This window comes from Diceros bicornis, chromosome 35 (assembly GCF_020826845.1).
Source record: "Diceros bicornis minor isolate mBicDic1 chromosome 35, mDicBic1.mat.cur, whole genome shotgun sequence".
Lineage (NCBI taxonomy): Eukaryota > Metazoa > Chordata > Mammalia > Perissodactyla > Rhinocerotidae > Diceros > Diceros bicornis.
The window spans coordinates 32,618,186-32,644,227 of record NC_080774.1 but is presented as its reverse complement, the minus strand read 5'-3'; the positions used below and the strand labels follow the sequence as shown (position 1 = coordinate 32,644,227).

At 53.2% G+C, this 26,042-nt stretch overlaps 1 pseudogene; it reads right to left on the bottom strand.

Annotated features, from left to right (window-relative positions):
* Positions 1–826: 826 nt before the first annotated feature.
* LOC131398536 (catechol O-methyltransferase-like) lies at positions 827–24,126 on the bottom strand (annotated as a pseudogene).
* Positions 24,127–26,042: the final 1,916 nt, after the last annotated feature.

Here is a 26,042-nt window from a genome sequence, read left to right as displayed (position 1 = left end):
CTCACCACACGCTGCTCGCTCCTCCGTTTGCCTGGTGGGAGTGGGCGGAGGTGGCCCCTGGGTGTCCCTCTGCTGTGTCAGCGGGGCTTCAGCACCTAGGCCCCATGGGTGTTTCCCCACGTGCAGCCCCCAGACTCGCAGCGATCCCTTTTCGACACGCGAGGAGGAGCGGGCCTGCTCTTGGTGGTTACTGGGCTGGAGCCCTGGGGTGGCGTCCTGGCCAGAGGCTGGTCTGGGCACGGGTGGGCTCAGACAGGACGCGAGTGATCCCTGGGGAGCCTCAGAGGTCTAACGACTGGGGGCCTTGGGGCTGGAGGGCCAGGGTCCAGGCTGGGGGCAGCTGTGGACTGAGGGGGACGCAAACCAGCTCCACCTGGTCACTTGCCGGCCGGGCAGCTGCAGAAGTGCCAGGGCTGGTCTGAGCCTACTCGCTCTCCCATAAACAAGGCCGAGCAGGGCTGGGGAAGATGCTTCCACTCAGTGTCCCACAGGGGCCCCGAGGGCCGGGCGCTGCTGCAGGGCCGGGTCCACCTTCCCCCAGTACCTGCCAGGTCAGAGCTGGCGGTGAGGGCTGCCAACTGCCCTGTTCCAGGGTCCTGGTGGGACAGCCCCCAGTGGGAGCTCAGCCCAGCCCAGGCGCCCCAGGGGATGTGACAGGCGCCCTGGGCCAGCCCGGCTGCAGGAGCAGTGCTGGGGCCGGGAGCCCCCGGGACCGCCCGCAGCATTCACATCCAGTCCCGGGGGCACCGTGTGTTTGGTGCCAAGCTGAGGACACCAGAGGAAGGAGGGAGCAGCGCAGCGGTGGAAAAGCAGCACCGAGTTGATCTCTTCTAGCGAAATATTTAGTCTTTAATTTCTATTTTAGTACCGTTTAACCCTGATACTGGAATGTAAGATGATTAACAGCTGATTTTAGGAAAGAAGTTGCATTTCATTCTTAAGCAGGTGAAAGAACTCAGGAGTCGGAAGTGTGGTGGGAGCTGTGGGTCACAGTGCCATCACTGAGGCATTGCTGCCACCTGGTGACGGCAAGCCTTGAGGACGGACTGTGTGAGTTTCCAGATGTTCCCGACTTGCCCCGACTTCCTGTGTCTACTGGATATATCGCTGCCCGAGGACGCGCCCCTGTAAGAAAGGGACGCTGGTGGGGGTGAGAGACACTGTCATGGGCACCACTGGCCCTGATGTGGTCTTTAGAAGCAGATTTATTGCAGTGATTTTGTGCGGCGAGCGCTACACTGGGGCGAGCCAGTGGGAGAGCTCAGCGCGGCTGTGTGGAAGGGTCAGTGTCGGCAGGCCTTGGCCTCGCAGGCCTCAAGTGCTGCGTTGAGGACAGACTCCAGAACTGCAGAAGCAGGTTGGCAGCAGGGCAGCCATCGTGCCCTTCAGAAGCAGGCTTGGCAAAGGAGCCCAGCACAGGGTGGGAGGTCAAGGCTGCCTGGGCGCGCGTAGACGGACTTCTCCATGCCCTCCACCAGGTGGACATGCTCCAGGTATGCGCAGAAGTGTGTGCACTCGAAGCGGCCGCTCCCACGCACGTGTGCCAGGAAATTCAGTGCTCCTTGGATGACATCGTTGGCTAGCAACACTGTCCCTTTCCGTAACAGGCCACACTTCTGCAGGGGACAGGTGGTTAAAGGGGGTGAGGATCAGGAGTGACCAGTGAGCCCGCCCCTAACCAGGAGGGCAGGTGGGGGCTCCACACTGGCCTGTGCCTGGCCCCAGGGTCAGCCCCACCCCGGCTCCTGGGGTCACCAGGGTCTCCCGCGGCCTTCCATCTCCTCCCTTGCAGTGACCACTGCAGGACAGGGCTGTGCTGAGCACTTGTTCCCTCTCCAGACCGTCAGCTCTGTGAGGAGGGATCTTTTCCTCCTCTGTTCCCTCTGGCCTCCCCAGCCCCTAGAACAGCATGTGGCAGGCACACAGTAGGTGCTCACGACACGCTAGCTGGACAATGAGCGGAGGAGACGATGGGGGCAGGGTCCGGCACACAATGGCACCCCAAGGCCAGTGGGTCCCTCGGTCACCAGTGCTGGGAACACGTGGCTGCTCCAGGTGAGAGAGATGCCTGGAGCCCGTGTCTGGGCTGCTGGCGGCGTCCCTGGAGTTTTAGTGCCATCTGACCAGGGCGACCCTGCAGGGCCAGGGGACAGCAGAGGAGCAGACCTCCTGACCCACAAGCCTGCCCCTCGGGGGTCGGCTCTGGACATCCCCACGCTCTAGTATTTGAGATGCCCCATCTCCACCGAGGCCTGGGCCTGGGCAGCTAGTTGGCGTTGGCAGGGCCTGAGCTCTGCAGAAGGAAGGAGTGGCCGGACACAGCCAGGGGCAGCGACCTCCTGGGTGGGCAGTCTCTCGGAATGGGGGAAGGGCTGCGTAGATCACAGGAAGCCATGGAAAGAGAAACCGTGAGGGGACACGTTTGCCTGTGGGGGCGTGGCAGACCAGGCAAGGGACCCCCCAGTTGTTTCATCCCCTAGATTTGAGTTTAAACAACGGAGCTTTTTTTACATAATCATAGAATGAAAGTTAAACAAACAAACAATCCCAAACATTGAAAGCAAAATCCAACACGTGACCCCAGGTGTGACTCAGGCTGCAGGCAGGCCCACGTGGGGCATGTCCCAGTGTCTTAACCCGTGGGGTCCTAACTCTGCCCCCTCCAGGAGGTGCCCGAGGATAGTCTCTGGGGGGGGGGTCTGGGCTCTCGCGGGGGAAGCCGAGGGCCCTCTGGCCGGTGTCCTGGCAAACACACAGCTGTGAGGGTAGCGTGTGGTCATGGGACAGCCATGAGCCAGAGTTGGAACAGAAAGGACCACTGTGAATCACGGAGCGGTTGCTCTCCCGAAGAGAAAAGAAAGGAACTTCCCAGCATCTTTGCCAACGGACGGAGAAGAGAGAGCAGCCCCAGCCCCGGCCCCAGAGGGCAGCTAGGTCTGGCGCAGGAAATGCCCAAGGTGAGTCGGGAGCGGGCTCCAGCCTCCTAGGGCCATGCTGAAGGACTCAGGAGGCACCGCTGGCCCCAGATGCGACAGTCGGTGGAGTGAGAGACCTCAGACACGAAACCCCACGGGTTACCACGAACAAAGGGACGAAGGGACGAAAGGAAGAAAGAAGCTGTGGTGGCCTTTGGAGGGTGCTGGGGCCCACCCATCCTCGAGGAAGCTAGACTTAAGGGGGAAGAAGGCAGCACCGATCCCACCTCTCCCCAGACACCACAGAGAGGCTGAGACCCACCGACGGGGCGGCCCCTACCCCTGCAGCCAGCACCGAGGCACAACCCAGCCAGGGTGGGCAGCTCACCTCCAGGAGGCGCGTGTCCGGCAGGTACCGGTCCTTCCAGTGGTCGAGGAAGACCATGTCCAGCGTGTCCACGTTATATTTCTTCTTCAGCTGGGGGATGATGTCCTGGGAGGCCCCGAGGACAACGGTCACCTGGAACGGAGCTCCGTGAGGGCCCACACCCACAGGGAAAAACAGACCACCCCCCCAGCACCCCTGCGAGGGTCCACCAACAGCTCTCTTTGGGGTTCTGGGCAGACAAGCGCCTTCTGCCCCCGTTCCTCCGAGGCCAGCCTCGGGAGTTGCCTGCTTTGTGGGTCAGGGCGGCGAGACCGCCCTCACGGAGCTGCTGCGGGTCCGGGAAAGCCCCCGAGATCCTGCAGCAGGATCCTTGTGGCCTTGAACTGTGCAGGGGCGTGCCCAGGCCCCTCCCTCCCGCCTGTGCCCAGCCCCTGGAGCCTCAGTGTCGCTATCTGTCTAGGGGCAGGTGCCACACCCTGTCCTGCAGGCCCGAGAAGTCCAGAATCTGCTGGGCGATGGCGGCGTAGTCAGGGTTGATCTCCACGGTGAGCAGGCGGGCGCCAGGCGGCAGCAGGCGGGCCATGCGCATGGCCGAGTAGCCAAAATAGGTCCCCAGCTCCAGCAGCACGGAGGGGCGCTGCTCCTGCACCACTGCGTCCAGGATCTGATCTGTGGGGCACAGGAGGGGTGAGTGCAGGCAAGCGAGGAGATCCACTCCGGAGCTTGGCCCTGCGCCTCCCAAGTGAGCAACAGCCCCTCCCGATGCCTGGCCCCCAGCCCTACCTGAGGCCCCCAACACTGCCCCGAGGTCCCCAGGCCTCGCCCAAGGCCCCCAGCTCTTCCCAAATGGACCCCAGGGCTCCCCTGATGGCCCCCAGCCCTCCTCTGAGGCCCAGCCCTTCCCTGAGGCTCCCGGCAACCCCTAAGGCCCCCAGCCCTCCCCAGATGACCTGCAGGCGTCCCAGAGGCCCCCAGACCTCCCCAGATGGCCCGTAGCTCTCCCCACAGGCCCCTTGCCCTCCCCCAAGGCCCTGGTCCCATGCATGCACCATCCAAGCTCCCCAAGTCCCTCGGCCTTTGCGCCTTTGCACTCTGGTCCCTTTCTCTTTTCGACCATTCCTGCCTGACCCCAACAGATTCTAACCCAGAGCTGCCCCCATGGGCTACACTCAGGGCCTCCCTGGCTCCCTTGAGCCGAACACTGTCAGAGGTTCTGAGAGGGCTGGACAGTGGCTGTCACGTCTCTCCCCAGGGCCTGACTGCAGAGAGAGCAGCACAGCGCATGCTCACATCCCAGGCTGGAGTCCAGAGGTCAGGAGGCAGCCCTGGGGGAGGGCCAGTGCCTGGGCCAGGCAGAGTCCCAGTAGCTGTGCAGACCCTCATGGCCGACAGGGACACCCGGGCACCCAGGGCCCGCCCTGCATCAGCACCCAGGGCTGCCAAACGGAGTACAAGTGCGGGGCATACTTGGAGCCTCTGCTGTCACCTCCCACTGGTGTTGGCTGAGTTGGTCTGTGGCAAAGAGGGGACTCTGAACAGTGGCCTCCTGGACAGTTTATCAAAGTCCCTCCCTCCAAAGGGGACAATGATGTGGGTGTCGCGGCCTCAGCCCAAGCTTTACTCCTGGCAGGGGAGAGGGAGGCTGGACCAGTGACTTGGGGCTCCAGGCCTCCAGAGGAGCCCCCACCCCAACACCCAGAAAAGGGGCGATAAGAGGCCTCTCCTCTCTGGGCTGTGCTGCCCGGCCTGAGGCCTGTTCCCGTGTGTATCGCCTGCTGGCTGGGCACCCACCTTTGTTGTTGCCCACGATCATGGCCCGTTCCTTCTGCGAACAGTAGGCGTCAATGGTGTCGAGCACACTCTGCGGGTCCCCGGCCACCGCGTGCTGCAGCACATGGCGCAGGATGCGCTGTTCCTTGCTGTAGCCCATGAGCCAATTGTGGAGGGACTGCAGGACCAACTCGTTCCAGAAGAGGAGGAATGGAACCAACCCCAGCGTCGCAGGAAGAGCAGTAGAGCCAGCAGCGCCAGGCCCAATGAGGAGGCTGCCAACAGCATGGGTGTGGCCTCTGGCATCTGAGATAGGGGTGGGTGGGGCGGGGAGGAGGGGATGGAGGGGGAGGAAGGGAACCCAGGGCAGGGTGCCAGGCTTCAGTGCTTGGTGGCTGGCCAGGCAGCCCCACAGCCAGTGCAGGGGCTCAAAGCCCCTGGTGTTAGTGCAGACCTGCCCCTCCTGGCTCACCCACCCTCTCCTCAGTGTGGGGGTGCTACCACTGCCTCCCTTGTGCTGATGTGGCCCCAAGGTTCAAGAAGCCAGCCACATGCCCCAGTTACCTAGCTCATGTGAGCCCCGGGAGAGTGCAGCCCCACACACAAACAGCTTCCCGCCCCTGCGGCCGCGCCCTGGTGCACGGAGCAGGTGTGCCTGGGGGAGTGCAGATCACAGCACCCCTCACTGGGCGCTTTCCCCCACAGCCGGGGGTCAGCCGCTGCCTGAGCGAGGGGCACAGCTGGCCTGGGCAAGGATGCACCGCACGGGGGAGGCCCAGCCCATGTGCAGCTCCCTCGGGCGCTCACACAGAACAGTCCGGGAGACTCCTGAGGTCCTTTAAGTGAGCTTCCAGGTAAGGACACAGGTGGCCCGCAGGCCAGGCGCATGGGTCACAGACGAAGTCGCCCCTCCCTTCAGGGACAGCCCCACGTGGAGCATCTGTCCCTTGATAACAAAGGGAAGCCCTGCCGCCTGCACCACAGTGAGCGAGACACACCAGTTGGCGTCAGCCGGCTACTGCTGCAGCACGACCTCCCCGGCAAGCAACACCCAAGGCAGGTAGCTAGGGTGCAGCCAGAGAGGGCTGGACTCGGGGCCCCTGAGACACGGGCAAGGCTGAGCCGCACAGACCTGGGACGCCGGCTAGCACAGCAGAGTTCACCAAGTGCAGGGCAGATGCCACGTCGCCTGTTTACACAAGGCAGAGTGGACACGTGTCAGCAGGTCAAAGTCTGCACGGGCTATGGGCCCGAATCCTCGGCCCACAGCCCTCCCTGCTCCCAGGGCCACCCTACCTTCAGAGCGACTTTCCCAGCCCGCTCCTGCCCTCTGAGCTGCAGGTGGGGTCTGCACGCTCCTTCTCTGAGCTCAGCAGCAAAGCTGATAGAATTTGTGCGGAGTTCTCTTGCCTCTAGTTAACCATGAACAGAAACCATAACCTGAAAATGACCAGGGTCCAGATATCCGGGCTCCCTCCCTGGAGGCCAGCCTCGTCCTCCACCTTTCCCTCCCGGGAGGAGAGCTCGGAAGGCCCCGAAAAGCCGGTGACACATCACCTCGAGTGTCCCCCAGCCCGGGACACCGGGAACGGTCTCTCTGCTCATCGTCTGTGCTGCCCTCCTGACACACGTGCACCCGTGCCTTAGGAGAAGCAGGAGAGATGAATGAACCACTCTGCTCAAGCCATATTTCCCAGGAGAGCAATTATAAATTTGGAAGTGACACGTAAGACCAATGGCGAGTTACAAAGAGCACATGGAAGTCAACGAGACAAAGGGGATCCAAGAGAAAAACGGGCCACGGCGGCAACTACGCAGCTCACAGAAGAAGGCCAGAGGCCCCGCCAGGCACGGGAAACCGGATGCAGGCCTTGGCCGCCCGCATGGGGCGCCCTGCCTGGGTGGGCCCCGGGCCCCACCACCGTGAGGGAGCGTGAGCCTACGGCCTTTCTGGAGGGCCGGCATGCAGCAGTCCTGCTGCCCGAGCGAGCGCCAGGTCCTTGCTGGGAAAGGGCCGCCACGGGGCAGGACGCACCACGACCCAGGAGGTGGGGAGGGGAAACACGAGGAGGGGGCCCTTTCGGTGGCTAAGGACAGAGCGTCTCTCTTCTAGGGACACAAGACGGGGCAAGTGACCGGAAACTTCCACCGTGCTCCCGTCTGCGTGTTACACGTCCTGAGGACACACCTGTGTTGCTTTACTTCCTTACTATTATCACTAGTAGTGGCGTTTGGGAGGTGGGGTGGTGGTCCCCTTTGTTCATTCTCGGTATTTTTAAAAAACCTAGTAAATGTTGGAAATGAATCTCAAAAACAACATGGAATATTCCGCTTACAGGGCACATTACTAGGTGGGCCCTGGAGTCGTGAACTATCAGTTCCCATCCCCATATGGTGAGCTCCGTAAGAACTGGGCTTTCAAATCGCTCTTCTCTAGGTCTGCCTGTCCTTCACTAGGTCTGCCTGTCCTTCACTTTGCCCGGCACCGTGTCCCTCCGGAATGACGCAGGGCGCAGTCAGCAGGGCCACGGCACGGCGGGAGGGCCAGCGCTGCGCGCGACGAAGCCCCTCGAAGCCCCTCTCCTTGTCCCGTCAGGAGGTGGCACGCTTGGAGGAGCAGGGCGGCTCCAGCCAGGGCGGCCGGGGGCCCCGCTGCACACGGTGAGTGCGATGCTCCTGGCTCGCCCACCAAGCTCTCCTCCCTGGCCCCCTCCAGGGTCATCCTGGGACAGGGCACGCGGCTCAGGGAGACACTCTTAGCCCCCAACGCACTACCTGGGGGATGGGGCTTCACTGCCACCTCCCCTGGTCCTCCAGGGACTCAGGGGAGAGTCCTGAGATTCTCATGTAAGCGTGAGGGACTGTGTGCTCCTGGCCCCCAGCCGAGCGCTGGCCACTGCCCACACTGGCTGCTGACTGCCCCCTCCCACCCCGGGGGTGAAGGCGGGCCTCCCAGACTGCAGGCCCCGCTGCCCCAAACTGCTTTGCTCTGCATTGCCCAGCTGTGCTGAGGCCACAGCCACGTGACGTGGGACGGGGCTCTATGCTTACCTGGCCATCGTGGGAGGGCCGGACCACACCCACCGGGCCCTCAGGGGACGAGGGGCCATGCCAGCCTGACTGCGGGGGAGGTGGGACCCTGCCCAGCTGACCATGGTGGGTAAGGAGGGACCACACCCACCTGACGCAGGGAGGTGGGAGCACACACACCTGTCCAGGGGAGGACAGGTCCAGGTCGGCCCAGAGTTGTGTAGAACAAAAGAATGAGCAAGTTAGTGATTGGAGGGTGGCAGTCCTGAGAAACGGAAAATCATGCTGCTGAAGACAACCACACTGATCCCCGCAGAGGAAACATTCAGAGCTGTGTAGGCGTTCTGACCTGGATTTTGCCCTAGGAGCTGGCTCCTTTGTGGGGAAACAAAACACGGGGTGCCCCTCTTGTTTTGGGCCTCGGACCCAAACACCTGATGCTGTGCCCTTGGAAAGAGACACCAGCTCGGTCACTCAATGTCCCCCAGTGGCAGCCTCGAGATCCCTAAGATCCCGCAGCCCTGCTTTGGCTCCGAGCCCTGGGTGGGGTAAAGAGTCTTGGTTACCTTACAGAGCTGCAAAGCGAAAGGGCTACGCTGGGACTTGGCTTCAGACCATCCTGGGGGGCGGGGTGACAGGAGGACAAAGGAACAAAGGCAATGTCCGCTGGCCAGGAGATGACAGCGTGGAAGCCCAGGGCCATGTCGGGTCCTCTCTGCTTTTGTATATGTTCCACATCCTGTAACAGCAAGGCTTTAAATGGCCCACAAGCACACTTTTCACATGTGGTTTCTGGACCACAGTGAGCGGAGGAGGCAACGCTTTGGTGCAGCGTCCTTTGTTCTGTCTGTCCCTCAGGGCTCTCGGCCTCAGGGCAGGGGCAGTACGTAGGGGAGAAGCTGTTTACAGAGTTCTGGGTTTGGCTGAGGAGGCTGGGCTTTATGAGGCCTCCACAGATGACACATTGAGTATCATGACAGCATGAAGGAAGTGAGGAAGACACAAATAAATGGAAAGACATCCCATGCTCATGGACTGCAAGACTGGATGTTGTTAAGATGTCCATGGTAGCAGAGCAATCTACAGATACAATGCAATCCCTATCAAAATTCCAGCAGCATTTTTTTGCAGAAATAGAAAAATCCATCCTAAAAGTCAGACGTTATCTCAAGGGACCTACAACAGCCAAACAATCTTGAAAAAGAACAAAGTTGGAGGACTCATATTTCTTGACTTCCAATCTTACTATGAAGGTACGCTTATTAAAACAGTGTCGTACTAGCACAAGACACACATAGAGGCCAATGGAATAGAATCGAGAGGCCAGAAATAAACCCTTGTGTCTATGATCAAAAGATTTTCTTACAAGGGTGCCAGGGCCACTCAATGGGAAGGAACAGTCTTTAACAAATGCTTCTGGGACAAGTACATTTCCACCTACAAAGGAATGAAGCTGGACTCTTATCTCACACTATATACAAAAATTAACTCAAAATCGATCAAAGACTTGACTTTGAGAGCTAACACCATAAAACTCTTAGAGGAAAACATAGGAGTGTCTTAAGGATCATGAAAATATAATCTTCATGACCTTGAATTTGGCAATGGACTCTTAGATATGACACCAAAAGCACAGGCAATGAAAGAAAAATAGATAAGTTGAATTTCATTAAAATTAAAAACTTTTCTGCATTAAACGACACCATCAAGAGAGCCAAAGGACAACCCACAGGATGGGAGAAAATATTTGCAAATCATATATCTGATAAGGGACTGGTATCCAGAGTATACAAAGAACTCCTACAACTCAACAATAGCAACAACAAAACCTAATTCAAAAATGGGCAAAGACAGGGGCTGGCCCAGTGGCGCAAGTGGTTAAGTGTGTGCGCTCTGCCGCGGCGGCCTGGGGTTCGCAGGTTCGGATCCCGGGCGCGCACCGACACACCACTTGTAAAGCCATGCTGTGGCGGCGTCCCATATAAAGTGGAGGAAGATTGGCATGGATGTTAGCCCAGGGCCAGTCTTCCTCAGCAAAAAAAAAAAAAAAAAGGGCAAAGACATTTCTCCAAAGAAGCTATACAGATGGCCAAGAAGTACATGAAAAGATGCTCAACATCACTAGCCATCAGGGAAATGCAAATCAAAACCATAAGATACCACTTCACACCCACTAGGATGGTTATGTAAAAAAAAAAAAGGAAAACAACAAGTGTCAGTGAGGATGCGGAGAATCTGGAACCTTGTGCATTGCTGACAGCAATGTAAAATGGCGCAACTGCTATGGAAAACAGTCTGATGGTTCCTCAAAAAGTTAAATATAGAATCACCGTATGATCCACCGGTTCCACTCCTAGGTGTCTACTCAAAAGAATTGAAAGCAGGGACTTGAACACCAATGTTTATGGCAGCACCATTCACCATAGCCAAAATGGGGAAACAACCCAAGTGTCTATCAACAGGAACAGGTAAACAAAATATGGTACATCCACACAAGGGACTACATTTAGTTACTAAAATGAATGAAGCACTGACACATGCTACCACATGGATGAACCTTGAAGACGTTATGCTAAGTGAAATAAGCCAGACACAAAAGGATAAATATCATATGATTCCACTTATATGACGTGTCTAGAATAGGCAAATGTACAGAGACAGAAAGTAGAACAGAGGTTGCCAGGGGCTGGGAGAGGGGAGGGGGCATACCTGCTGAATGGGTACAGAGTTTCTGTTTGGGATGATGAAAAAGTTCTGGAAATAGTGGCAAAGGTTATGTAAGTGAACATAAGTGAGGCCATGTTGTACACTAAATGGCCCCAGCCCCTCCTCTGTGTGACTACTCACTGCTTGCACGTACTCTAAAATAATTCACATGCTCTCCTGATTTATGGCCTCTGCTTACGTATGTACTCCCTGATAGCTTGATAAATTAAAACTTTGTTCTATGAGTTTCTCTCCAGGAACAGGCTGACCACAGGCGGGGAACACACCTATAAGGTATTCATCATCATTGACAGCAGAAAAGAACAGTCATGTCTGAAGGCCAGCATTTCTAAACTCCCTCCTTACTGCCCATTTTCCCTATATAACTACCTCAAGATTCTGTAATTCTTGAAGATGGTTTTTTTGAGACATTAGTCACCCATCTTCCAATTACGCCAGCTAATCTAATCTAATTAAAACTTCCTTTCTCGAGCCCTAACTCATTGATTAATTGGCTCAGATCACAGCAAGCAGAGCGAGTCCATTGCTCAGTATCAGTCACACAAATACATGAACTTACTTAATGCCACTGAATTGTACATTTACAAATGGTTAAAATGGTAAATTTAAAGTTATGTATATTTTACTACAGTAAAAAGAAAACATTATAGTAGAACCAAACAACACCAGCAACACTGCTTCTGGCTCTCTCTGTCCCCAAAACGAAAAGGGACATGCCACTCCCCATAAGGAAGCAGGATCCAGAAAAACTTGTGGCTCCCATCTCCCTGGGGGACCCAGGGACTCAGAGAGGCTTTCTGCGGGCCTGCTGCCTGCCCACTGAGGCTGACTGTGGGCCTGCACAGGCCCCTTGGAGGGATGCTGGCCTCCTGCGGTGCACGCTCATCTCCCTTCCTGGAGGTGGGGGAGGGGCCTTACTGTCACAGCAGAATCTGCCCCCACGAGCTTCCTTCCAAAGGGCCCACGCTGTGTGCACCCAGCATCCATCTCCTCGCTGACGGCACAGATCTGGGTGGAGGGCAAGCCCCCTTTCTCAAAACCACGATAATAACACCCCATCCCCCCAAATCCTTCCTTACTATAAGCCCGCTCTTAAATATTCTCCCTGCAACCCCAAAACCACGATCTCCATCAACGTGGATCACCATTTTTCCCTTTCGAGACCCAAAGAGGGCAATCAAGATGCCTGGCAGCTGGGCCAGACCCCTGGCCACCCTCAGGCCCAAGTGGGAGAGGGGCAGATAGGACACTGACACCCAGAGCCCTAGCCCCGGATCTTTAGTTCCGGGGTCCTTTGTGACAAAAGTGCTTCACCGCATCCAACCCACACAATTAAACTTCACCAGACCCAGCCCCCAACATCTGCATGTGGGGGGTCCGCTTCCCCTGCAAGCCTGTGCCTTCCTCATCCACCTGGCTCCTGAAGCCCCAGCCTGGCAAGGTGGCCAGCTCGGCCTTGCTTCCATCCCTCCCTGTGCTTCGTAGCCCGAAACTGACTTTTGTCAGCTGGTCAGTATTCCCTTTCACATTTCACACATCCTACATGACACTAACCTTTCATAAAGGAAATGGAAACGTTTTTCATTAATATACTGCAAGCAAGCATCAATGGATGACTTATGGAGACACTTAAAACTTCTTTAAAAAGATGAACCGAGAAGGAGTGAGGCAGAGCATCATGGCGGAGTGAGCTTCCCCACTGAACTCTCCCCCCTCCAAAAAGGACATTCATATTCCAACAGAAGCTATTCACACAACACAGGGGACGTCTGAGGCAACCAGGCAGCTGTGAGGCACCCAGGCAGCCGTACACCTGAGGACGGAGGTGCTGGAATCCCCAGAGGAAATGGAAGGAGGTAAGAGGAGCTGCTTTCCTTCCCCAAGGACTGGGACCCAGAGACTGAGACCATGCGGCTCTCAGAGGAGGGGGAGGGGCAGCTTGCCACGTGAAAAACCGGCGCTCTCCAAGACCCCTCACAGCCCCCTTCACAGCGCAAGGGGCTCCCCCTACGGAGAGAGCAGAACTGGTGCCAGGGTAGTTTCAATGGGCTGGCCCCTCAGGAGAGCAGAGAGCGACAGCCAGCGAGGCGAGAAACCTCTGAGATCGGGGAGCCGAAAGTAAGCGGCCCACCCGACTGGCGCTTCAGCGCAGTGGCACTTCAGCTCAGCCCCGTCCCCAGAGGCAGCAGCCCCCAGGCGCCCGGGCCCCACCCCCACAGGCAGCAGCCCCCAGCTGCCCTGGCCCCACCAGCAGGGGCAGCGTGACCACACCCCGCCCCCACAGGCAGCGGCCCCCAGCTCCCTGGGCCCACCAACACCAAGGCGAGCTTGTGCCCCCACACCAGAGGCAGCGGCAGCTCAGGCCCCACCACACCACAGCCCCAGCTGCTCTGGCTGGACCAAGCCATGGCCCCGGCTTCCCTGTGCCACGGCCCGGCTCCTTCGGCTGGACTGTACCCCACCTCCAGCTCCTTCGGCTTGACCGCCCCCACCACCCCTGGCTCCAGCGGCTTTGGCTTGGCCTGTACTCAGGCTCCAGCTGACTTGGCGCCAGCAGCTTCTGCCCATGACACTCCAGTTCCAGCTTCTTCAGCCTAGCGGCACTTCAGCTACAGCTGCTTCAACCTACCTGCACCCGAGCCCCAGCTGCTTCAGCCTAGCTGTGCTCCAGTCTCAGCTGTTGCCACGCTCCAGCTCCAGCTGTTTCCACACTTCCCCCTCAGCAGCCACCACTCAGCCATGCCTCAGATCAGCCAGGGGCTGACGAGAACACCCGCGGATTGAGGCGGGCCAGAATACACAGCACTTGACACCCAACCAGCAGCAGCAGCAAGAGGAAACTGCAACCATATATTTTCACTATGAGGAAAAGTAAGCCAACACCAACAGGCACCATGCAAAAATATATTAAATCTCCAGACCAAAAGGAAAATGACAAGCACCCAGAAGTCAACACAGAAAGCAAGGAAATGTATAACCTTAATGACAGAGAATTCAAAATAGCCGTCATAAAAAAGCTTAATGAAATACAAAACACAGACACACAATTCAATGAAATCAGGAGTTTCTTCACAAAAGAGATTGAAACTGTGAAAAAAAAACCAATCAGAAATCTTAGAGATGACAAACACAATAGAGGAGATAAAGACAAAGCTGGAAGCCTTAAGCATCAGAGCTGACAATATGGAGGAAAGAATTAGCAATATTGAGGACAGCAATGCAGAAATACTCCAGATGGAGGAGGAAAGAGAACTAAGACTAAAAAGAAATGAAGAAACTCTCCGAGAAATATCGGACTCAATTAGGAAATCCAACATAAGGATTATAGTATTCCAGAGGGAGAAGAGAGGGAAAAAGGAGCAGAGAACTTGTTCAAAGAAATAATGTCTGAGAACTTCCCAAACCTGGGGAAGGAGCTGGAAATACCAGTGAATGAAATAAATAGATCTCCTAAATATATCAACATGAAAAGACCCTCTCCAAGGCATATAGTAGTAAAGCTGGAAAAGTCAACGATAAAGAAAAAGTATTAAGGGCAGCTAGAGAAAAAAAAAAAATAAGATACAAAAGATCGCCTATCAGGCTCTCAGCCGATTTCTCGACAGAAAGTTTACAGGCTAGGAGAGAGTGGAACGATATATTCAAAATTCTGAAGGACAAAAACTTTCAGCCAAGAATACTTTATCCAGCAAAAATATCCTTGAGAGATGATGGAGAAATAATAACCATCCCAGATAAACAAAAGCTAAGGGAGTTCATTGCCACAAGGCCCCCACTACAAGAAGTGATCAAGAAGGCCCTCATCCCTGAGCAAAATAAGAGGAAGGGGATTCAAGGTTTTGAACAAGGAGGAAAATAGGTTGACAAAACCAGAAAAATTGCAGTCCTCTATCAAAATAGATTAGCAAGCGCTTAAATATAAAACCAAAGATCAAGGGAAGGTAAGCACCAAGCATAAATATAACCTCATCATGTTAAACACAAACTCACAACACAAGAAGGAATGAGATGTGACAACAATAACATAGAAGGGGAAGAGGAAAGGGATCGAATCGACTTAGTCTAAGGGAATAAGAGGCCATCAAAAAATGGACTATCACATCCATGAGATTTTTTTATACAAACATCATGGTAACCACTAACCAAATAATCAGAACAGAATCACACATGATAAAGAAAGAGAAAACTAAGAGAACCCCCATACAGAACTACCAAACTAAATTGGTAGTCCAAAACACATGGGACGAGAAACAAAAGAAATGCCAAAGAACCGGAAAAAGAGTGATAAAATAACAACAACAAGCCCCCATGTATCAATAATTACCCTAAATGTAAATGGACTGAACTCTCCAATCAAAACACATAGAGTGGTGGGATGGATTAAAAAACAAGACCCAACAATATGCTGCCTCCAGGAAACACATCTCAGCTCTAAAGACAAACACAGGCTCAGAGTGAAAGGATGGAAGACAATACTCCAAGCTAATGGCAAACAAAAGAAAGCAGGTGTTGCCATACTTATATCAGACAAAGTTGATTTCAAGCTAAAACAGGTAATGAGAGACAACGAGGGGCAATATATAATGATAGAAGGGACACTCCACCAAGAAGACATATCACTTTTAAATATATATGCACCCAATACAGGAACACCAAGGTACATAAAGCAACCATTAACAAACCTAAAAGGAGATATTAACAACAACACAATACAACAACAAAAAAACTAACAACCCAATTAAAAAATGGGCAAAAGACCTGAACAGACATTTCTCCAAAGAAGATATACAGATGGCCAACAGACACATGAAAAGATGTTCAAAATCATTAACTATCGGGGAAATGCAAATCAAAACTACAATGAGATATCACCTCACACCCGTCAGAATGGCTATAATTAACAAGACAGGAAACAACATATGTTGGAGAGGATGTGGAGAGAAGGAAACTCTCATACACTGCTGGTGGGAGTGCAAACTGGTGCAGCCACTATGGAAAACAGTATGGAGATTCCTCAAAAAATCAAGGATAGAAATACCATATGATCCAGCTATTCCACTGCTGGGTATTTATCCAAAGAACTTGAAAACACCAATGTGTAAAGATACATGCACCCCTGTGTTCACTGCAGCGTTATTCACAATAGCCAAGACTTGGAAGCAACCTAAGTGCCCATCAAGGGATGAATGGATAAAGAAGATGTGGTATATATACACAATGGAATACTACTCAGCCATAAGAAACGATGAAATCCAGCCATTTGTGACAACATGGATGGACATTGAGGGTATTATGCAAAGTGAAATAAGTCAGAGGGAGAAGGTCAAATACCGTATGATTTCCTTTATTAAGTAGTAGATAATAACAACAATAAACAAACACACAGAGACAGAGATTGGATTGGTGGTTACCAGAGGGGAAGGGGGGAGGGAGGAGGGCAAAAGGGATAATTCGGCACATGTGTGTGGTGATGGGTTGTAATTAGTATTTGGGGGGTGAACATGATATAATCTATGCAGAAATAGAAGTATAATGATGTACACCTGAAATTTATACAATGTTATAAACCAATGTTACTGCAATAAACAAAAAATTAAAAAACAAACAAACAACAACACAATAGTAGTAGGGGATCTTAACACCCTACTCTCATCAATCCAGATAGAAAATAAATAAGGAAATAATGGACCTAAACGAAAAACTAGATGAGGTGGACTTAATAGACATATACAGAGCACTCCATCCAAACACAGCAGATTACACATTCTTCTCAAGCACACATGGAACATTCTCAAGAATAGACCATATGTTGGGAAACAAGGCATGCTTATATAAATTTAAGAAGATTGAAATCATAACAAGCATCTTTTCAGACCATAATGCCATGAAGTTAGAAATCAACTACAAGGAAAAAACCAGGAAAGTGACAAAGCTGCAGAGACTCAACAACATGCTACTAAACAACCAATGGATCATTGGTTGTTTTTCCTTTAATGACATTAAAGGAGAAATCAAAGCATATCTGGAGATACATGGAAATGAAAATACACAATACCAACTCATATGGGATGCAGCCAAAGGGGTCCTGAGAGGGAAACTCATAGCAATACACGCCCACTTTAACAAACAAGAAAAAGCCCAAATAAGCAACCTCAAACTATGCCTAACAGAATTAGGAAGAGAACAAACAAAGCCTAAAGTGAGCAGAAGGAGGGAAATAATAAAAATCAGAGCAGAAATAAATGAAATTGAAATTAAAAAAAAAAAAAAAAGCAGTAGAAAGGATCAACGAAACAAAGAGCTGGTTCTTTGAGAAGATAAACAAAATTGACAAACCCTTAGCCAGACTCACCAAGACAAAAAGAGAGAAGGCTCAAATAAATAAAATTAGAAATGAAAAAGGAGAAATTACAACAGATACCACAGAAATAGAAAAGATTATAAGAGAATACTATGAAAAACTATATGCCAAAAAATTGGACAATCTAGAAGAAATGGATAAATTCTTAAACTCATACAACCTCCCAAAACTGAATCAAGAAGAAATAGAGACCCTGAATAGACCAATCACAAGTAAAGAGATTGAAACAGTAATCAAAAACCTCCCCCAAAATAAAAGTCCAGGACCAAATGGCTTCTCTGGAGAATTTTACCAAACATTCAAAAAAGACTTAATACCTATCCTTCTCAAACTATTCCAAAAAATAGAGGAGGATGGAACACTTCCCAACACATTCTACAAGGCCAACATCACCCTGATACCAAAGCCAAGCAAAGACAATACTAAGAAAGAAAACTACAGACCAATATCCCTGATGAACATAGATGCAAAAATCCTCAACAAAATATTGGCAAACTGAATACAGCAATACATTAGAAAGATCATACCCCATGATAAAGTGAGATTTATACCAGGGACACAGGGATGGTTCAACATCTGCAAATCAATCAATGTGATACACCACATTAACAAAACGAGGAATAAAAACCATATTATCATCTCAATAGATGCAGAGAAGGCTTTTGACAAGATCCAACATCCATTTATATAAAAACACTCAATAAAATGGGTATAGAAGGAAAGTACCTTAACATAATAAAGGCCATAGATGACAAACCCACAGCCAACATATTGTGGGGAAAAACTGAAAGCCATCCCTCCGAAAACAGGGACAAGACAAGGGTGTCCACTCCCGCCACTCTTATTCAACACAGTACTGGAGGTTCTGGACAGAGCAATTAGGCAAGGAAAAGGAATAAAAGGAATCCAAATAGGCAACGAAGAAGTGAAACTCTTGTTGTTTGCAGATGACATGATCTTATATATAGAAAACCCTAAAGAATCCATCGGAAAACTATTAGAAATCATCAACAACTACAGCCAAGTGGCAGGGTACAAAATCAACTTACAGAAATCAGTTGCATTTCTACATACCAACAACAAACTAACAGAAAGAGAACTCAAGAAGACAATCCCATTTACAATTGCAACAAAAAGAATAAAATATCTAGGAGTAAATTTAACCAAGGAAGTGAAAGACCTATACGATGAAAACTATAAGACATTACTGAGTGAAATCAATGATGACATAAAGAAATCGCAAAAGATTCCATGCACTTGGATTGGAAGAATAAACATTGTTAAAATGTCCATACTACCTAAAGCAATCTACAGATTCAATGCAATCCCAATCAGAATCCCAAGGACATTCTTCACAGAAATAGAACAAAGAATACTAGCATTCATATGGGGCAACAAAAGACCCCGTATAGCTAAAGCAATCCTGTAAAAGAAGAACAAGGCTGGAGGCATCACAATCCCTGACTTCAAAACATACTACAAAGCGATAGTAATTTATTTATTTATTTTTCCCCAAAGCCCCAATAGATAGTGGTATGTCATAGTTTCACATCCTTGTAGTTGCTGTATGTGGGACGCGGCCTCAGCATGGCCGGAGAAGCGGTGCATCAGTGCGCGCCCGGGATCCGAACCCGAGCCGCCAGCAGTGGAGCGCAGGCACTTAACCGCTAAGCCACGGGGGCAGCCCGAAAGCGATAGTAATTAAAACAGCATGGTACTGGTACAAAAAAAGACACACAGATCAATGGCACAGAATTGAAAGTCCAAAAATAAAACCTCATATCCATGGGCAGCTAATCTTTGACAAAGGAGCTAAGGACATCCAGTGGAGAAAGGAAAGTCTCTTCAATAAACGGTGCTGGGAAAACTGGACAGCCTCTTGCAAAAGAATGAAAGTAGACCATCTTCTTTCATCATACACAAAAATTAACTCAAAATGAATCAAAGACCTGAAGGTGAGACCTGAAACTATAAAACTCCTGGAGGAAAATGTAGGTAGTACACTACTCACCATCAGCCATAAAGGGATCTTCTTGAATTCCATGTCTACTTAGACAAAGGAAACAAAAGAAAAAATAAACAAGTGGGACTTCATCAGATTAAAGAGCTTCTACAAGGCAAATGAAACCAGAATCAAAATGAATAGGGAACCCACCAGCTGGGAAAAAATATTTGTAAACCATATATCTGAAAAGGGATTAATCTCCATAATATATAAAGAACTCACACAACTGAATAACAAAAAAACAAACAACCCAATCAAAGAATGGGCAGAGGAAATGAATAGACACTTCTCCAAAGAAGATATACAGATGGTCAATAGGCACATGAAAAGATGCTCAACATCGCTAATCATCAGGGAAGTGCAAATCAAAACCACATTAAGATATCATCTTACACCCGTTAGAATGGCTATAATCACCAAGACAAAAAGCAACAAATGCTGGAGAGGCTGTGGAGAAATGGGAACCCCAATCCACTGCTGGTGGGAATGCAAATTGGTGCAACTTCTATGGAAAACAGTATGGAGACTCCTCAAAAAATTAAAAATAGAAATACCTCATGATCCAGCTACCCCACTACTGGATATCTACCCAACGAACCTGAAATGAACAATCCAAAGAGGCTTATGCACCCTTATGTTCATCGCAGCATTATTCACTATAGCCAAGACATGGAAGCAACCCAAGTGTCCCTTGACTGACGAATGGATAAAGAAGATGTGGTATATATACCATGGAATAGTACTCAGCCATAAAGAAAGACAAAATCATCCCATTTGCAACAACATGGATGGACCTGGAGGGTATTATGTTAAGTGAAATAAGCCAGAAAGAGAAAGACAAACAGTGCATGATTTCACTCATATGTGGAAGATGAACCAACACACGGACAGATAGAACTGTTTGGTGGTTACCAAGGGCTAGGGGGGTGAGGAGTGGGCACAAGGGGTGGAGGGATGCACTTATATGGTGACTGATAAACAGTAATGTACAACAAAAATTTCACAATTAAAAAAAAAAAAAGATGAACCAGGGCTGGCCCGGTGGCGTAGTGGTTAAGTTCCAGTGCTCCGCTTCAGCGGCCCGGGGTTCGCAGGTTCAGATCCCGGGCGTGGACCTACGCACCGCTTGTCAGGCCATGCTGTGGCAGGTGCTCCACATATAAAGGAGAGGAAGATGGGCGTGGATGTTAGCCCAGGGCCAATCTTCCTCAGCAAAAAGAGGAGGACTGGCAACAGATATTACCTCAGGGCTAATCTTACTCACAAAAAAAAAAACATAAAAATAATACTAATAAAAAAAATAAAAAGATTAACCAACAGTATGACCTGGTTCTAGGCTCATTTTAAAAAATCCGTACAAGATGACTAGAAATGCCTCCGTGCCCTTTGCAAAGCCCTAGGTCTGCTCCTGTGCACACATGGCCATCGCCTCCATGTGAGGAGCAGCAGACATCTCTGTCTCTGCTCACACTCACTGCAGCAGCCCAGAGGAGGGCTGGATGGTGCTTGTGCCTGAGGTTGCAGGAGCCACAGAGGAAAGTCTTGGCCAGAACCAGCTGGGGCCACCTGCCAGAGAGAGAGCTGGGGGTACTGAGCATCCCCACTGCCCCAATCACAGCTGACCCTGTCTAGGCACCTGCTCCTTGGGGGAACAAAACCGGAGGGCCAGCCACCTTCAGGTCGACGGGCTAGTGAGCTAGGAGTAGGGCTGGCTGTCTCGACTCCGGGCGGAAGGCAAGCCTCAGAGCGCCGGGAACATTCTGGGGCAATAGCGGCAGGCTGGCCAGGACCCCTGTGGGGAGGACAGAAAGGATGGGGGCAGAACAGTGAGCGTCCAGGGAGGGACGGTCGGCCATCTGCCCTGCAGGACAGCCGTGCACGACAGAGCCCAAGGGCTTGGCAACTGGGAAGGTCCTGGCAGCTCATGGGCACCGGGAGCAAAGCCCCAGCAGCTCCTGGTTCCAGCCCTGCCCTGCAGGTGAGCTGGACGTGACCACCTCGTGTCACCCTCCCAGGCTGGATGGCGGCGCCCGCAGAGACCTTTGTCTCGCCTCTGGTCTCTGCTCGTCTGCGCGTCTGGTGGTGATTCTGACCCCCGATCCGGTGCTGAACAAATGCCTGCTGAGGCGCAGTGAGGGCAGACGCTGAGTCTCCCAGCGGAGTGTGCTCTTGGAAGCTGGGCGAGGGCCAGGCTGCTTCTGGAAGGAGCCTCCTGGGCTGGGAGTCCATCTTGGCTCCTGGGGAGGCTCTTTGTCTCTCTAGTGGATCCTGTGCCTCCCACAGGAGCTTCTCAGTCGGCCAAAATCCCCTTCTTGCACCCCTGCTGAGTATGTGCCACCAGGGTGCAACTCTGTCCCCCTCTTTCCGGTTGGCATGACTTTACTAAAGATAATTGGGAACTGCAGTGGTTCTTTGGGAAACTGAAGCTCTCCCCGAAGTGGCTCCTGAGACCTCTCCTTTCATCACCTCTGCTCCTCACCTCCTCCTCCTCTACCACCTCCCATCCTCCCTCCAGCCCCAGCGCAGCCTCTGATGTGTCCCCCTCAAGCTCCCTGCTCCCCACCCCTCTGGCCACCCTGCCACACCTTCCCTTCCCGCCAGCCCCTCAGCTCCCAAAGTCACTGGAGCTTTGGGCCCCCTGCCCCATCGGGCGCTCGCAAAGGTTACAGGGACCCCCCCAAAAGCAACCACCTGAGGCTGAGAAAGAAAACAAAAGTGAATCGGAAACAGACATTTCTTCAGTCCACCGCCTCCATAAGATTATATATCAGGGCACAAAAATCTTAAAGTTCTCCTCCACAATTACAGGTGGAAAGCTGTAAGCCCTCATGTTGAGCTAACCTGCTCCATCCGTCAGAAACACAATTCAAATAAAAATATAAAATGGAGCAAAGACAAGGTCCACATCTCATACAAACTAGCGAGTTTTCTATAATTGTATTTATGTGTGACGCATGGCTAAATTTTTAAGTGAAAAGCATCAGACCTCTACTTGCATGTGTCTGTATGTTTACGTAAGCATATATGTTATATACATGATATTTCCCTACCTCCAGATTGTATTACCAAATTAATTTATAAAATCCCTTAAAGGAGTTTTATCCTAACTGGCTTAGAGAGAAATAAGCGCTTATATAAATCCCTAAAACTCCCAGAAATATAAGAACCAACTCAACTGTTTTCAAGTTCACGTAATTTGGGCCAATCTGTAGTAAATAAGACTAGCATAATATTGTTGTTTTAATAAAACAGGTATATCTTCAGAGCTGTCGACATTAACTAGTATAATGCAAACATACATTTCTATTCTACTTGGTTCACTAGTCAAATAAGCTAACACATCTATTAGATGTTTATGACTGTACCAATGATAACTTTGATTTTAATCAAGCAAGAGGGGGACCTGACCAAGATCGCTCCCTGACCAGACCCCAACCAGGCTCCTCAGAGCCTTCTTCTCAACTAGGCCTCAACCCTGTCTTATAAGGACTCGAACAAACACTCACATGGTGTCCAACAGCTGAAGGCCACATCCCTAGGATGACCCCTGGCCCCTTAAGGCGCCCATCTGAGAAAACTCTAGACTGACAGAAGTGACTGCTCCAGCTAACACCTGAGGACAGGACCCCGTCTCCCAGCCTCTGTGGGAAGGGAGGAGCCTAACTTCCAGAAGCGCCAGTCAGCAAACCCAGATGGGTGTCACATGAACCAACACCCTGCTTCTGCTTTTTGCAATTTTCCTTTCCAGACCTTCTCAAGCCCCCTGTTCCCCCTGCCTACTCCCCAGTCCTCCCTTTAAAACGCCCGGTGCCTCTGAGCTGACAGGAATGGAGCTCAGCTCTTTCCCCTGCTGCCAGCAGTTACTGAATCAAATCTGTCCTTACCACCCTAGCTAGTGTCCCGCCGTGTTTGCCTGCGACCCTGCTCTCCTCACCGGCCCTGCAGTGGCCCTCAGAGCCCCTCTAGGAGTTGGGAGGCAGCAGCCACTCAGGGAAGCTCAGTCTCAGGCAAAGGACTCAAAAGTCCCTGGTGGGAAAAACCTGAAAGACTGATCTGTCAGCAGGGCAGGCCTGGGGTGACTTCCTCTTTGCCTACATTCTCACTGGGCATGAGGCCACACCACCCAGACCCAGTCCTGTGGGGTCTTGGGCTCCGGTCATCCCCTTCCTGATGGGGCCGCTGTTCCCCCGAGAGGAAAGGCCTGGGGGTACCCCAAGGACTCCAAGAGGGAACCAGTTGGGGAGATCACTGCGCCCCTCCCCCAGGCCCCACAATTCTGCCACTCCCAGGAGCTGATCCTAGCAAAAGACCAATGTGACCCTCCCAAGGGACAGACCCCCAACGTCGGGGTCTGGATCCCCACGGGATGCCGGCTCCCCCATCCGGTGTTGACCCCTACCCCCAAGTCGGATCTTCCCACTCCAGCACAGACCTCCCACTCCCTCGACCCAGTCTAGTGCCCCCCCCCAGGCCCTGTCCGGAGACCCCCGCCCCAGGTCGGAACCTCCCCCCACGCCAATTTCCCACCCTATCGGAGCTCCTTACCCCAGGGCAGATCCCCAGATCCCCCGCCCTAGATCAGATCCCCCACCCCGGGTCCGCAGATCCCCGCCCCAGGTGGGGTCCCCTCACCTCCGTCCAAACTCCTCACTCCCCAGCCGAGGTCGGAGCCCCCGCTCCAGGTCGGATCCCCTCATCCCGGTCCGAATCCCCACCCCCTTCCGAATTCTTCACTCCAGGTCGGATCCCCCGCCCCAAGTGCCACCCTCCCCGGTCCAGCCCCGCCCGCCCGGCGCACTCACCTCGCTCCGGGCCGCCGTCCCGACTGCGGCCGGAGCAGGCAGCGCGGCGGGCAGCCCCGGACGCCGGGAGGCCCCGCGGGACGGCAGCGATGGCGGCGATGGCGGCGGCGCTGCGGGGACCCGGCGCGCGCTTCCGGTGGCCGACGCGGGCCGTGGCGGGCGGGGTGCGGGGCGCGGCAGGTAGGGCGGGGCCCGGGGCGGGGGTGTCCCCTGGGGGTGTCCTGCTGGGTAGAGTGTCCTGTGCTCGGCCCCTCCAGCCCAGTATTAACTATATTCTGACGGCGATGGTGGTGGCTCCGCTCCTGAGGCTACCAGGCACCATCTCTTGCACAGCCCGCTGGCCAGACCTGACCACCTCCTGCCCAAGACCCTAGTGGCCACACAGCAGGTGCTCAGTACATGCACACGCAGAGAATCAGTGAGGGGACGCTAGGGCACCAGAGTCTCTGAACACCACTCTGCGGGTGCCCTGGGGGAGGGGAGGATCTGCGGCTCATCCTCCTGGAGCCTCCAAGGGACACTGACCAAACCAGGACAATAATCACGTAACCATAGCACCAGGTGCCACCAGGGGTCCGGAGCAAGGGCTGGGCGCCGGGACACACAGGATGGCTGGCGCCCAACCCAGCAGGACAGGCTCCCCAGGAGCTGGCCACGATTCAGCCAGTTGACTCCTGGGTCTAGTTTGCATGCCTGGTATGTTCTCTCCTCTGGTTGTTCGTCCCATCCATTCCCCTCCTTAGGGCAGGGGCTTCTCGTTAATCTCTGCTGGCTGCATGCTCTGCTCGCCCTGTGCGCTCCCTTTGGGACCCCGGCTGCGGCAGCCCAAGGCCCATCTGAGGGAAGGGCAGGCTGAGGTCTGAGAGGGGGAGGCCTCCCTGGGCCTGCAGCCCAGCTCAGGCACTGTGCCATCAGGGTCCAGAGAACGTGAAGCCAGAGCGGCGATGGTGCCCCCACACCTTCAAATGCCCCAGGCACAGGGCCCTGTAGGACCAGGAAGTCGGGATTGTCCCAAGCCACCCACAGCAGCTGTCTTGTCCATGCCTCTGTTCACCTAGTGTGTGGAGGCGACCGCCTAGCCCCCCGGCCGTCCTGCTCAGCCTTCTCCATCCCGTCTCCCTCCTCAGGGCCCGAGCCCAGTCTTCTGTTCTTAGGGACCGGATCACGAAAAGAAGGGAGCTCCATGGGCCGGCCCTGTGGCTTAGCGGTTAAGTGGGTGCGCTCCGCTGCTGGCCGCCCGGGTTCGGATCCCAGGCGAGCACCACTTCTCCGGCCTCATGGCCGCGTCCCACATACAGCAACTAGAAGGATGTGCAGCTATGACATACAACTATCTACTAGGGCTTTGGGGGGAAAAAATAAAAATAAATAAAATCTTTAAAAAAAAAAAAAAAAGAAGAAGGGAGCTCCAGGGCCGGCCTGTGCAGACCCTGCCGCAGAGCTGGGAGCCCCCTGGTGGCAGCGGTTGGCGGGGCCTCTGGCCAGGGAGTCAGGACCGGACATTCTGGACACGCCCCCTGGCCGCCCCCTCGCTCCCTCCCTCCTAACTCCCTAGGCCGGCTTAGCTGTTTACTGACTTGGTGCTGTGAGTGAGAGAGAGAGAGAGAGAGGGAGAGAAGGCGGTGGGGATGCGGGGGCGGGGCCCGGGGCGGCGGCAGCAGAGGGCGCCTGGCTTTGCTTTGGGGCCAATGGAATTGGGGAGTGTGCCCCAGCGTGTGCTGTGCTGTGGAGGAGCAGGGCGCGCGGCCCTGGGGACAGGCGGCCGTGCAGGGAGGGGCTCGGGGAAGGGGTTTGACTCCAGAGGGTGGAGGGGGTACCCTGGGCTCGGAGGCCCACACGCATGGCAGGCAGACCAGGAATATGGGGTGCCCAGGGGGCCGGCCTGGAGAGGCTTTGGAGGCAGTGAGATGGGGGTCAGGCTGTGCGGCCCCCACCCTGCCCTTGACACCTGGAACCCCGGTGCAGGGCAGGCCCTCCCCAGCGCCCCTGTCGGCAGGAGCCCTGAGTGGGCCTCCAGGACTGACCTTCCGCAGCAGTGGGGGAC